Consider the following 12,417-nt stretch of genomic DNA (forward strand, 5'->3'; position numbering starts at 1 on the left):
TATTTAGCTTCAAAATGAAGGACCATAAATTTAAAAAAATCTGCTTTGCCTAGAGGATCTTTAAAATTGACATTTTAGTTTCCCAAGTAAGTCATTTCTAAAACATTAACAATTTAAATGATGTCATCATAATGAAAAAGATTATTAAAGATTAATTTTGAAAGCCTGATACTTTCATAAATACTAAGAATGCTTGCATTTGTTCTGAAACTGTAATAATGTGTCACTAAACTAAATAAGGATTCTCGTAAAAGTTGTATTTGTCAATATATTTTGTATGTCTGCCATATGAAAATCACAGCATTGAATACTTTAGGTTTCAAAGGAACACCAATATTCAAGGAGCTTGTTTCTTTTTTGGAGAAACAATTTTTTAAAAGGTCAAGAAAAGTGTTGATAAGTAAATACTTGTCAAATTTGTTGTGAATACTATACCCATTCAAGGGCAATTGATCAGAAATTGTGAAGGATGACATAGAACACTAATTTGGAAATCTTGGGTGGTGTAACAGCTGAAGTCATATAATAGAAGGAGTTTTAGGAGGTGCAGACTCTAGAGACTGAGCAGATAAAGAAATCTTGGGGGAAAAGTGACAAGAAGCAGTAAGAGCTAAAAGAGACAGTTGCTCAATGATTTTGATTACTCTGGAAACTCAAAATAGGAAGAGAGAAGTGTCTTTTCAATAAAGTGATGCTGTGAGCTTTGGTGATTTTAATTTCAGTTATTGTAGCTAAGTTCTAAAATATACATTTGGTTCTTCTTTTATAGTTTCAAGTCCTTTGGTAAAATTTTTTATATTGTCCTTTATTTCCTTGATCATATTAACCATACTTATTCTAAAGTCTGCTAGAATGATTGCATTATCTGGATCACTTATAAATCTATACTTAATGACTGTTGTTCTTCATAGTCTTTTTTTTTTTAAGTTTATTTACTTTGAGATACAGGGACAGCACAAGAAGGGGAGGGGCAGAGAGAGAAGGAAAAAAGAGAATCCTAAGCAAGCTCCACTCTGTTAGCAAGGAGCTGGACACAGCGCTCGAATTGACGAATCACAAAATTATGACTTGCACTTTAAGGAAAGGCATTTATGGAAAGTTAATCCTGGATCATTGGATCTAGGCCTGGACCACAGGGTCCTTAAACTGAGATCTGTAGATCTAACTCGAAGGATCCCTGAACATGGATGGGAAATATTATGTTTTCATTTTCACCAATCTCTAACAAAAATTTAGCACTCTTTCCATTATGATGATTACAACTTACAGTAATATGATTACAACCTAATGCTTTGTCACCAATAGAAATCATAGGTATTTTGATATAATAATACATATGTTGCAGATATCTAAACACATTAGGTACATTCATCACTACTTAAAAATGCAGTAGTAAATAAGTATGAATCTTTATGCATTTTCCTTTCTTTGGAAAAAGGTTAGCCTCAAAACCAGTCTCCTGATCTCTGTCTTTTCCTCACAACAAATGATTCTTTATGTTACTGCTATCTATGTATTTGTACTATATATGTAGATATAGAGCTATACTATAGACATACTATTTATAGATACACACTATCATATATCTATACTACTATATGGATATGTGTTTGTTGAATAAGTCCATGAATGGCCATCAGAAATTCAAAAATTTTCCATAAACAGTAGTAGATTTGTATAGAGGTACAAAGTTAGAAAAAGTAACCTAATATGAAAGTTTAAAAAACAAAACAAAACAAAACAAAAAAATAACACCTGGATAAGTGTATACCAGAACAACCAGAACAGAAAATTCTCTTGTCAGAATACTAGAAGAGATATTAAAAAGCTAACTCCAGATGTTAGATGTATAAAGTACCATATTAAAGCATAGGTATTTTATTCCTTAGCTAATGTAATGCTAGCAAATATTTCTGAGAAAGAAAGAAATAATAAAATAAAAAGAGTTTTAAAAAAGTAATTTGCTAGCAGTTTACTGAATGAATTGGAATTTAGAAGGTTGCTTAAATTTTACCAGTTACATTTATTGTAATTTTCAAAATGTAGGTGACTATATCTAGTTATAACAATGTTGTGGTGGATAAGTTTAGGAATCCTCTGGGCTTACACCAATGGGTTAACAAGGCATAAAGAAATTACAGTCATAAAATGCTCACACCCGAGTTTGGGTAAAACAGATTGGCACTCCAAGAATAGGGGGTTGTAAAGACATTCTGAGAATAGGGAGGCACAAAAGTGCCAGGGATAGGGAGGTGCAAAGGTACCCCAAAATAGGGAAGGGGTACAGAGCCCCCCAAAAAAGAGAGAGAGGCAAAGGCCTGAAATAGAAATGGCACAAAAGTGTCCAATACATAGGAATAACAAGATTAGATATTCAGGGTGAAAGCACCCCCAATTTAGTACCATTGCAGAAAGCTGCTTTCATAGGAGAATAGGGCCAAGTTAGGTAAACTGGTGAACTGGACTATGGACTGCTGAACTGTAGGCAAAGCAGCCTGGGGTGGAGATGGTTAACAAAAGAAAAGGTGTCTTATTAACTCTGAGGTTATTTCCCCCATCTGTCTCAACCCCTAGGCTAGCAAAGATAAACAGGCATGGCGCCTCCTGTCTGCTGTTAACAACCATCTACCCATCTGCCTGGTACCCAGATTTTGTTTTATATTGACCCAAACCCCAAACACTGTATATCTTCAAAACCCCCTTTCCCCCCTCATGTCCCCAAGTTAATGTTCACACTTTCTTTGTCTCTTTGTGCACGCCCATCACGTTTGTAAGCCTTCTGATCTGAATAAATATGGGGCAAGGACCCTTATTTGAGGCTCTTGTCTTTTTCCTGGACATTAGCCATCTCTTGTTTTAATCCTGTGTCCGCTCTTTTGCTAGCCAAAAGAACTTTATCCTTAGAGTCTATGACACAATGTGAAGAGGGAGACGCCTTTTACAGATAGGATGTAAATAATCTCAATTTTGTTTCTTAGTTTTTTCCATTTTCTTCTTCTTTTTCTATTTTTATTATCAATATAATTTGAATATAATAAAATTTCATACTGCTCAAGACTGCAATGAGATGTATTGGATAGATGTATTAACGTTCTATAGCCACTGTGATAAGTTATACCAAATTTAGTGACTTAAAACACCACAAATCTTACAGTTCTGTAGATCAGAAGTCTGATATAGATCTCACAGGCTAACATTAAGGCATTGTTATGGTGCACTCCTTTCTGGAGTGAGACTCTAGTATCCATTTCTTTGTCTCTTGTTTGTTTGTCCTAGTGGTTCCATTTTCCTTGACACATGGCCCCTACTTTCATCATCAAAGTTTGCCGTGTTGTGCCAGTCTTCATGCTGCCATTTCTGATTTTCCCTTCGGATTCCTGCTTCTACTTTTAAGGACCCTGTGATTACAATGGGTCCACAAAAATAACTCCAGATAACCTCCATTTTAAGATTAGCTGATTAGCAACTTTACTGAAAAACCGAAAGCTTAAAACACTTAATGATAATACCTACCTTTTTTCATTTACTGCATTTGACAGAGATTAACCTTTTAAAAATTTACCGGCGAAACATTTACACATTTTAATTATTACACATTTTGATGAATTATAGTGTAAATAATCTCCAGATTTTGTCAAAATATTGTCTTTATTCTTTGATCACATCAGGTGCCAAGGCCACTCCACCCCGTGCGCGTGGCTAGAGCAGATACTTCATCAGAGGGACGCAGGAGTGAGGTCTGTTCAAAATATCAGCAAAAACAAATACACTAAAGTTTTTGTTCATTCGTTTGTTTGTTTTAAATCTCACTGCAAAATCAAAAAGATTGATCTAAAGAGTTGAGTCATTACACTCATTCCATTATGACCTACAGTAAGTGTTAGGGAGTGGACACAGTCTGATAAATTATGGGTGCATTAAATGGTAACATTTCGTGAAGGAGGCTCTAAACTTTCTTATCAGAAACTAGTTAGGAAGTGTCTGCATTTCCAAGCTTTAGATTCTGCAGTCTCTTCTTAAAGACAAAGAGGTCATGGGGCTCCTGGGTGGCTCAGTTGGTTAAAAGTCCGACTTCAGCTCAGGTCACGATCTCACAGTCCATGTGATCGAGTCCTGCATCAGGTTCTGTGCTGACAGCCCAGAGCCTGGAGCTTGCTTTGGATTCTGTGTCTCCCTCTCTCTCTGCCCCTCCAGTGCTCATGCTCTGTCTCTCTCTGTCTCAAAAATAAATAAAAATATTAAAGACAAAGAGGTCTTTAATGGTTTAGTGCTTAGTGTTCTCAGCACAACAATGCAATTTATTTCACAAGGTGTTTTGTCAGCTCTCAATCTGAGCAAGAATAAGAGCTTTTGAAAAATAAGGCTTTAAGGAAGTTTGCCATTTTAGGGCTAAATTTTAATGTAATGTGAAAGTGTAAAGTCTTACACTTTAAAGAAAACCTAAAAATTACTGATTGGTTCAAAATGATTTTATAGAAAAACTAAACTACAACAAAAACTTGGCTTTGGGTGGGAAAGCTCCACTGTCTTTGAGCAAAGTGTAAAAAGGTTCCAAGGAGGACAGAGCAGGAGAAGGGCCAGACATTTCTAACAGTAGGCATTTTCTCTTCCTCTTTCTTGACAGGAGAGGGGCAAAGAACTGCCAGAATAGCTTCACCAAACCCTATCTTGAGGTGTGAAAACTGAGCACTCCAGGTATTTTACAACATCATCTCTCTAGCCATGGTCACTTCCTACGGGTAGGTGATGGGAATCAGCTTCTTCTCCTTTAGTTTCTCAATCATGTCTTTGTTGTCCCTGAGATCAGGTTTAGTCCCCACCAGGATGATGGGGGTGTTGGGTCAGTGGTGTCGCAGTTCAGGGTACCACTTTGCTTGAACATTTTCAAATGATGCAGGACTCACAAAAACAAATTAAGAATTCATCTTTTTGCAGACAGGATCGGGGACATAATCGGTCATAATCTACTTGTCCACCTGTATCCCACAAACTCAGATTTCACCGGTGTTCCGTCTACCATACACTAGCTGAGTAGTTGTAAAAGACAGCGAGGATATATTCTCTAGGAAATACGCTGGTTGTGTAATTAACTGAACAGTAGGCAAGTTTTATCTACAGCTTTGTCTCCTGCCACCACTTAGAGGCTGGGAGCTGAGGCAAGAAGCGGTGGGCCCAGGGCTCAGCTTGCAGGACAGTCTAAGGCTGGAGGCAGCAAAGTGTGGGGGTGCTGGGCTACCTTGCCCTACACTGTGGAGGGAATCCTAAAACCAGCCTAATTAGCAATATTTCAATGTTTCTTTTATTAATTCTTTTTATATAAGGTGAATAAATAAAATGGTTATATCTATATTTTTAACACTTATTGCATATAGTATCTTGAACGTATATTTTTCTAACCAATCCAGAAAAAATATCTGAAAATGAATTTTAAATGATTTCAAAATCATTAAATAAATGATTTAATGATTTTGAAAGTAAAGTAAGCTAATATTTACTCAATGTTACTTTCTATATTGTATCTGAGTAAGGTTTAAAGTCATAGAAAGATTTCTGAAATTGATTAAACACTCAATATATCATTTATTCCTTTATTACAATCTATTACTAATCAATTCTGATGAACCATTGGCACTAACAATGCTAATTACAATTTTGGGGGATGTTATTAGGGAGTTTGTGAAGTAAAGAGATTGCCAAATGAGTTTGTTTATTTAAACCATCCAATTTTAACAATTTAGTATGTGGTATTTTGATAATCACCAAATGCAAATAGATAAGTAGTATAAATTTAATTATAGTCAGCTGATGCATCTTACTTTCATCTGATGCATTAAAATATCAAATAATATTTTACTTTATGTTCTTGTGTCAGGATGAATTGCTTTATTATGTTCAGATACATGCACACAAATATTCTGGGGAAGTTAAATTACATAGGTTTACAAATGTCTGCAAAATGAGATACATACATGAGTCACTTTTGAGATGGAAGGTATTGAGATATTGCTATGTAGAAGTCTGGTTTTTGAGATTGTTTATTGAATCATCTGGAATTGATGACTTTATTATCAGTGGCTTTCAAACAAAGATATATTTTCTCTCATTACATTTAGACTGCAAGTTTGCTGAGCTTTAGTGCTATGTGTTTTCAATGGGATCGACACTATTGAGGCATGCTGGCTTTGGAACAGATGGAAACGTTCAAGTAAGCTACTGAAACATGTAATGAGTGTTAAAGGTTCTCCTCAAAACTGTCATATGTCACTTCTACTCAAATTCTTACGCCAAACAAATTCTCATGACCAAGCCTGACAAGAACAGGAAGTACGCTCCTTCCATAGGAAAGCCCTGCAAGTTACATGGCAATGGGCAGCGATGTGCAATCATCTGAGAATAAACACAATAGAAAATTAAAATATAAGCAAGCTGCCTTTCTTGGTCCCTAAGTTTCTCTTTCTGCCATCAGCAACAAAAATGCATACTGCTATATAGAAAGCATCCCAAATCTCCTACCCAACTTAAGTGTTTTGCTAGACTCACAGAAATAAAGAATATTTGATTTGTAAATAGTTTTTTAAAACGTTTATTTATTGATTTTTGAGGGGGGAGGAGAGAGAGAGAAGAAGACAGAGGATCTGAAGCAGGCTCTGCAATGAGAGCCAGCTGTGGGGCTGGAACTCATGAACTGTGAGACCATGACCTGAGCCGAAGTCGGACGCTTAACCAACTGAGCCTTCCAGGTGCCCCATGATTTGTAAATGGGATTTGATACCATCTAGTCAATCCCACCTAATATACAGATTAAGAATCAGAGAATTAAACATATTTCCTTGATGTCCTCATGTCAGGGGATAGTATGACTAGAACATAGTTTCCTTGTCTCTAAATGTTTTTTTTTTTTTTCCTTTGCACAAGATCTGTGCCCTTAGAACATCTTCCAACCCGAAAAGAGCAGATTAGACATATATGTGCAAAGACTTTGTGTGAAGAGAAAACTAACACCTCAACAGAGAATTAGAAGCAGCATGTATGGGAGCCTTTGGCAGAAAGGAATTGGCTTCATACAGTTCCACTTAAGTCAGGTGCATAAGCTTGATAGGATCTGAAATGAATGGTTAAACAAGTGTCCTGTAGTCTTCCTCTAACCTCAAGAATGCCTGAGAATTTGACTTTCCCTTATAATCCATCTTGTACTCCTTACTCATGCAATATATAGGAATGTATCAGACACAAAATAAATGACAATCCTGTTGAGGTTGCCATGTAGTCATCTGGCTGCTCAGATTGATAATTTACGATGTAGAATTGACAAGTAACCAGTAACTGATGGAATGTTGCTAAACCAGAGAGTAGGAGCTAGTCATATCATTATTAGAAGGCTGTGTGCCCAGATAAGACCTAAAGGGATGCCGGAGATGACAATTCCCTAAACTGAGGAGTTCCTTATCCACTTGGCTGTGTCTCTTGATCAGGTGTGTCTCAGTGCCAAGTAATGAAGACAATCAGAAGCTGCCCTGAAAGTCAGGACACATCTGCCATTCTGTTGTGTGTGCTCATATTGGCTGTCCTCTATGTTTCATTAAAACTAAATAAACCTGGTCTACTGTGTCCCAGGAGTGTGCACATTTGTTCAAGCCCAAGACTACTGCTGCTGGTAGAGAATAGTGGGCATTTCAACATATATGTCATTAGTTTGAAGGCGATTTTATAAATATTTCTGGCTTTCTCTCCTAAATTATATGAGATATTCACCAAATAGCACGTCACTACAGTATCACACAAAATTTAAAGGTTAGTAACTTTGATTCACCTTTAAGCTCATCCACTTACTAGATGAGTTTAAAAGTTACTTAGCCCACTTGATTCTCAATATCCTGACCTACAAAATATTACTTTTATCTTTACTGGTAAATAGAGTTTATTTGATTCATTCTGATGCTTAGTTGATGCTCATCAAGTGGTAGCTATTATATACTGATCTTAGTTTTCTGCAATTTTAAGATAAAAAATATACACATGTATACATAAATATTTTTTCCTATTTCCCATTTTATCAGTTGGGTTTGGTTAGGTTCAGTAATAGAGTGCACAAAACTTTCAATATTTAATTGATGATTTCATAGTAACATTAGATAGCTAATTAGTGTCAGAATCAAAATAGAGAGGTACCTGGGTGGCTTAGTCTGTTAAGCGTCCAACTTCAGCTCCGGTCATTATCTCACAGTTCGTGGGTTCGAACCCCATGTCGGGGTCTGTGCTGACGGCTCAGAGCCTGAAGCCTGCTTTGGACTCTGTGTGTGTCTCTCTCTCTCAACATAATAAATAAACGTTAAAAAAATAAAAAGAATCAAAATAGAAAGGTGATTTTAATTCAAAACAAATCAAATTCATTTTCCATGAGAACATACTGCCTCATTTTGAAAAAAAAAATAGCAACACTATTTTTGTAAGAATAAATTTTAAAGTATGCATATAACTGAATAATGAAGGTTTTGTAAAGTTTTCTCATCAGTTGTTTAATTATCATGATGAAACAATTTAAGTCAGAAAAATTATTACAACTAAAAATTCAGTTATCTTATGATTATTTTTACTTTTGCATATTCCACCGCATAATTGTGATTACAGGCAGAAAGTTGTTTGTGCTGAACACTTCATTATGGTTGCTGCATGTTTAGAGAAATCCTGTCACAAAAAAGGAGAAATAATTTTTTGCAGATTTGACCTTGGAGGGAGTTTGAGATTGAAATATATGACATCTGTGAGGCTCTCTGAGATCTTTGAAGTAGGAGTTGTAATATAATGTAATATCACAGAAATCTAAGAGATTATGAATAGAGCAATGTATTAAAGACGGTTTATCCTTCAACAGATAAATCTTTGACAGAGCCCCAGGCGACTGCTGGGATGCTGGCACCACAGTCAGTTGTACTCCTGACGAGAGAGATGTAACAGCTACAGAACTACTTCTTATGTGTTTCTTTTTATTTTTTATGACTCTGATACTGATGGAGAGAAAGAGGAAAAATGATTTAAATAAATCAAGAATTAATATGCTACTTTCCTGAGTCTTTTTGAACACTTAGCCGTTTAACCATTCCACAAAGTAAAAAAAAAAAAAAAAAAAAAAAAAAAATGGAACCAGTAATTTTAAAATGCAAAATTGTATGCTTGATTAAGTTTATAGAATATTTTCTGAACTACATTTTACACATGAATGCTACTATAAACAATATATAGTTTTTATCCCAGAAAAGAGCCCCAATATAAAACTCCAATACCAGAGAAGCTATTTTCAACTTGAAAGTGTATTATAAAATTTCATATTAGTGTATCTTGGTTGGCATTGAAACAAATGTTTGTAGTTTGGGAATTTTATTTTTATCATTTGTGCAGTTCTAATTAATTTTAGGATTTATAGTGTGTAATAAAATGCAATAGACAGAGATGAGGGAGTATTTTTCAACATGCATTTTATCTAAAATTTACTATAAGCAACTACTTGTTTATTAAAACAGCTTGTTTCCCTCCTTTTTTATTCTTTTTATTTTGCCACTGCTAAATTTTACATTTAGGGTAAATTTTACATTGTTTAAATATTAAAAAAGATTTTATATGGGTACCAAACTAAATGCAAAATACTACACAGATCAAATGCAAAATATTATATAGTGTATGCTATAAAACAGGTAAGCTTTGAAATCTGAAAGAGTTGATTTGATAGACATTTGTTTCTTGTTCATGGTGTTTCTGATAGAAGCTTACAGAATCAAGTATGTGGGAAAGTTTTCTGGTTTACATAGACATCCTGGAATGCAGGCTGATGAAAGCTCAGGCTCTTTCAGCTTGTGATTTCTGAATTTGTCCTGTGTATTAATATCCAACCAGCACATTAGGCAAGGTAGATGGTGAATGAAAATGCATGGAAATTTTTTACTGGACAGAACTGGAAGAGCTGTAGATTGCTGCTGCCCATATTTCATTGACCTAAATTTAACCACATAGTCATAAGTACCTACAAAGGATATTAGAAAAATGTATGGTCTAACTTTATGCAAGGATTTAAGAAGCATAGTTTGAGGGCAGATATTCTCTGTCACAGAAAATGTAAGTACCTTACTCAATGCCATATAGCTAATATAGACAGGACTCACAACTGATGCCTTCTGAGCCAGTAAAAAATACATCTATCTTTTAATAATTTATTTGGTGTTTTAGTGCTTTCCAGCTAGTAAAGAGGGTTCACTTTTGTTATTGTGTTTAATTTACACTCTAATTCTATGTGAAAGTGATATTATTATCACAGAAATTTGTATTAGGAGGTATCAATAACACAAAACTGTTTAGGCAAACAGGGATGGGTGTAATTCCTTGTTCTATCACTTGCCAGCTATTAATTTGGTGCAAATTACTTAGACTTTATCATATATACTTTCCTTAGAGGTTTAAAAACCACCAACATAGGTACCTAGGAAAAAATATAACAAAACATAGGCAAAGCATATAGACAGACCACAAAAAGGTAATTGAAACTTTAGAAATAGAACCGAACATATATAGTCACCGGATTTATGACAAAAGTGCCACTGAAATTTGGAGAGGAAAGAATATTTCTTTCAGTAGTCATGGAACAGTTAAATATTTGTATGGAATGTAATGAACTTTTATTACAACTCAAATAGAAAAAATAATTTGAGTGGATTATAGACCTTAATAAAAAACATAAAATATAATGTTTCTAGAATTAAACTTTCTAAAATATTGTTATGATCTTGGTGTAGATGAAATTTCTTAAATAGAATATAAAACACTAAATATAAAAGAAAAAGTATTTTGAATTTTATTGTGATTAGTAACTTTTTCATAAATAGACGACATTACCAAGATGGCAAAGACAAATACATATAAGAGGGTATGAGTGATAGGTATATTTGACATAGAATATGTACTTCAAATAGATAAAGATCTCTACAAATAAAAAATAAATAAAACATCATAATAAAAAATGGGCACAATTTAAATAAACACTTTACATCAGAGAACATTCAAGTGGTCAGATTTAGAGTTGCTCAGTAACACACTGATTAGGAAAATGCAAATTAAAATCTCAATTATATGCCTATACACACTCACCAAGATGGCTACTATTAAAAGTACTGTAAGTTTCAAGTATTAATGACGGTGTGGAGGGCTTGGAGTGTCTATACATTAGCGTAACTCTTTTGGAAAACTGGGTGTTTACAAAACGTTATACATTTGGTAGCTGGTCTCCAAAGACGGTCTCCTAATCCTAGCATTCAAACCTTATCTTCATTGTTCTTGAATTGGCCTGGCCTTTGCAACTGGTTGGAACAGTTGAGTAGGCAGATATGATGTTTTGAGGCTTCCAAGTCTTGGCCATCAGAAGCCTTTGCAACAATCTGCTGGATATCCTGGAATGCTCATTTTGGGCATTCCCTCATAGATCCCAGTGTCCATTTTGTGAGGATCTCAAACAACATATAGAAGCAAATGTAATATGTAAATGATTTGTTTGAAATAAGTCCCAACTGACAAACAGTATTAACTGTCTGTTATGATTGAGTCATTCTTAATACCTAGTGCAGTTGAGGCTTTAGATGGTTCCAGACACAATCTAAAGACAGCAGCAATAATCACAACTATACATTTAAGTTAGTAATCTCATTCTCGATAAATTCTTAAAATATTACGTATGTCTCACAAAACACATGTACAAAGTATTTATAGTAATATTACTCATTATATTTTAAAAATCAAAACAACTCAAATGTCAATCCAACAGCAGAACAGATAAATTATAACAAGGAAATTTAAAAATAAAACTACTAAAAAGTACACAAACATGGAAAAATTTACATTATGTTCCAGTGGAAGAGGCTCTACGCAAAATAGTACATGTATTATGATTTTTATACAAAGTTTAAGTACAGATAAAACTATTAAATAGTGTTTGAAGTCAGAATGATGGTTATGTTTGATGCCTGGGGGTCAGGACTGACTAAGAAGGGGCACAAGGGAACTTCCCTGGGTATGTGTATAAGTAAATATTCACTGAGCTGTATATACTTAAAACTAATACATTTAATTCAGTTTATCATATCCTTGTAATATTTCATTGAAAATGTTTAAAAATAAGAACAATTACATTATAAGAACATTGTGAACATTAAATTTGATTGTGGGTAAAAAAACATATACTAATGTATACCAGTAAATGAATATTTACTACTTTTGTTTCTCACTTCTCTATATTTTATAAACAAGGACATTAAATCTAAGGTTAAGTAGTCAAGGAGGTATAAAATGAGAGATCTTCGAAATAGCAACAATAAGAACAGAAGTGAAGGCTGACAAAACACAATGACTATGGGGTAAGAGTAAAAACAAAATTTCCCA

The 12,417-nt window shown here is 34.4% G+C and overlaps 1 pseudogene; it reads right to left on the reverse strand.

Moving 5' to 3' along the window:
• Window positions 1-4,481: 4,481 nt before the first annotated feature.
• LOC122220734 lies at window positions 4,482-11,209 on the reverse strand (annotated as a pseudogene).
• Window positions 11,210-12,417: the final 1,208 nt, after the last annotated feature.

This window comes from Panthera leo, chromosome B2, assembly GCF_018350215.1.
Source record: "Panthera leo isolate Ple1 chromosome B2, P.leo_Ple1_pat1.1, whole genome shotgun sequence".
Taxonomy (NCBI): Eukaryota; Metazoa; Chordata; class Mammalia; order Carnivora; family Felidae; genus Panthera; species Panthera leo.